Source organism: Scardinius erythrophthalmus (assembly GCF_964197995.2).
Source record: "Scardinius erythrophthalmus genome assembly, chromosome: 22".
In the NCBI taxonomy this organism is placed as follows: domain Eukaryota; kingdom Metazoa; phylum Chordata; class Actinopteri; order Cypriniformes; family Leuciscidae; genus Scardinius; species Scardinius erythrophthalmus.
The window spans coordinates 2,830,918-2,833,839 of NC_138242.1; the positions used below are offsets into that span (position 1 = coordinate 2,830,918).

The 2,922-nt window shown below is 35.1% G+C and overlaps 1 long non-coding RNA gene across 1 annotated transcript; it reads right to left on the reverse strand.

Moving 5' to 3' along the window:
* Window positions 1–232: 232 nt before the first annotated feature.
* On the reverse strand, window positions 233–1,921 carry LOC308682367. Its single transcript, XR_014029136.1, has 4 exons — window positions 1,874–1,921; window positions 1,371–1,427; window positions 787–861; window positions 233–696 (listed from the first exon to the last, which is right to left on the reverse strand). It is a non-coding gene; the product is annotated as an uncharacterized lncRNA (long non-coding RNA).
* Window positions 1,922–2,922: the final 1,001 nt, after the last annotated feature.

Consider the following 2,922-nt stretch of genomic DNA (forward strand, 5'->3'; position numbering starts at 1 on the left):
ATGTAAAAAAATTACATTTTGACTAATTAAAAATGTCCATCTTTACTTAACTTTAAAAAGATTTGTGTTTCAGTCCGATGGTCCAAGTCCAAAACTCTATCAGATGCCAAAAACAAACAACAAACAGTGCTAATATGCAAGTGCTCATTGTGCTGTAATATTCCTGAAAATTATGATCCTAACCTTTATCTCTATACCGAAATCTCTGATGGTTAGTTATTCAGCTATTTTGAATCATAAAATGTGAAGTCTGGGATGCCATTAGACTGGAGACTGTAATGTTCACTATAGCTTTTGAAAAGCTTAAATGTGTGACTTGAATCAACAGTGTTCATAAATGGTTGTTGAGTATTCTCATGAAACAAGATAGAGGAAGTAGAGGCTTCGACCCGGAAACAGTATTAAGGTGCAGTAAAATTATCTGTTGTTCTGTGAATGTTCACTGGTGAATTCCAGTCATTTCAATAAGAATCCACACGATCAGCAATTTCGTTTGTGGTCAAAAATGTCACTATGGGACCAAGTTGGTGTGAGGTAGCCTACTTAAAGAGTTAGAAAAGTGAAAAGGTACAGCAGATTCGTTTTCCGTCTGGTTTCCCTCTTTTCTGGTGGATGGTCCAGGCACTTCAGTGATTTTCAGGTCTACAGGAGGATTTTTATTCTTGTTCAAACTTGTATTTCAGCTTACCGAGATCCCTGCAAAGTACAAAATTTACTGTTAGTAATGTTATTAAAGTGATAGTTGTGAAATTTAAATAATTTCCTCAGCTTTGTGATGTTCCAAACCTGTTTGACTTTCTGTCTGTGGAACCCAAAAGCAGATCTCAGGCATAATGCAACCCCAGTCACCATTCAGTTTCACTGCATGAAACACAAGCAGAAAAAATTGTGTAAATCATTCATGAAACCATTCTTATGTAGCCTACACTTGTCAATTCAATGCAACAATTTATGTAAAAATGGTTAAGCTCCAAAAATGTCCCAGAAAAGATCCTAAAAATAATCAATGAGTTCACAACTCATGTGTTATGGGTTGTGTTGTAAGTCTTCTGGAGCCATATAATATCCTAGCTTTTTCCTTTTTTTTTTTTTTTTGTCGAAAAATACTAAACTTGAAGTTATAATTCAGAGTTAAAATGTCTTATATTCAAATGCAAATGATAAAGATATAAGACAAAATGCATAGCATTATTTGTGAACCAAACCTGTGATATTATTTTTCTGAGTAACATGATTGAGATTTGAGAGCATGAGGGAAGATTTTCAGAGAATAACTGATTAAAAAACACAAGTACACAGTCAAACAATACAATTTCACACAGAGAAAGTTCATAGTAATAAAGCGCTTGCATGTGGTGCAGGTAACTTACTGTAATTCAATGTTGCCACTGATATGTTCAGATCATTTTAGAAATGTAATGGTTGTTCTGGGGAAACAAAAGAACAAAGCTGATTATTCACAACATAATATTTATTGACCAGTAAATGGCTTTAAAATGGTATTTGAGAGAATGAGGGCACCTGTAGCAGTAAATTTAGGCTATAAAAACAGACCAAACTATATTAACCTGCTTTTGTTATTCATAACAAACGCCAATGACGAAATAAATTAGTTAGGCTATATCAGCAATTTGAAGACACAGTTGTACAGAATATGTTGAATTGAATGACTAAATCAATAATTTCCATTTGTTCATTAGATCAACGTAGTTAGCATCGCGGCTAAAACCTTCATACCAGATACTGTGCAATAAACAAATGGTAAACACTGTAAAAACGTAGTAATGTATAATACATTTAGTTTATATATGTGTGTGTTTGAATATATAGTAAGTAGACTCTGTATTTATATTTATTTGGCGAGTTTACAAACCTTGTAACGGAGAGCCGAACAAATGGCGGAAGCTTTGATGAGAGGAGCCGTTACTTCAAACCCGATGACGTCGATCAGCTGAGCTTTGTTGCGCGCGAGCAGCGCGAGGATCACTGAAGCGACGACAGCGGAGGAATAGCAGCAGTTTCGTGACAGAATAAAACTTCTCTCCTCCTGGTTCTTCTTCATATTATTAATATTATTATTATTTAGTGTTGTTGTTTAAGGTTTAAATTACTTAATAAAATAGGCCTATACTAAATAAATGTAAGCTACCCAAGTGAAAAAGACGTAGGCTACTGTTAAATATATTAAAATGCATTAAAGTATATTTGTATTGTAGGTCTACTAAAAACACTCAAGTACATTTTTAATGCATTTAATAGTACGTCTTTTTCACCTGGGTATGTATACTGAATCAAACTTAAGTAGCCTATAATAATAATAATAATAATAGGATAATAATAATCTTATTCTGGCCTCACTGAACCATTGGGTTCCTCCAGATGCTGGCTTTAACATAAGAGATCTTCCAGGAACCACTTAAATGTTAAAAGATATTCCAGTAACCCTTTTATCACATTCAAGTTCCTCTATTTTCCCCCAAAGCACTTCGAGGTCTCATGGTAATGAAAAGGTGACTCCAGAACCTCTGAACTAAATACAAAGTGCTTAAAGGATCCCATAAGTTCCAGCAAGAACCTCAAATATTGTCAATGCTCCTCCAGTAACCCTACTATAGGAAAAAGAGCTTTGAGGCACCTAAATTACATTTTGAAGTTCCTTGAGTATCCGACAGGATATTTGAGGCTCCTTTAGTTTTTACAGTGCATATACAACGCGAAAACGGCATTTTAAATTTATCCACTTTGGAGAGCGTTTTCAAAAAGCTTTGTTTTCGTGGCTAAAGTGTGGACAAGGCCTAAAAGTACCCTGATGACCTACTGAGACCTACTGGTGAGATTCTGAAGTGTACATACGATGGGACACTTTACTATCCCATGAGGCCACGGGAGAGGATTATGAATGACGGTAACGAGACGAAACTG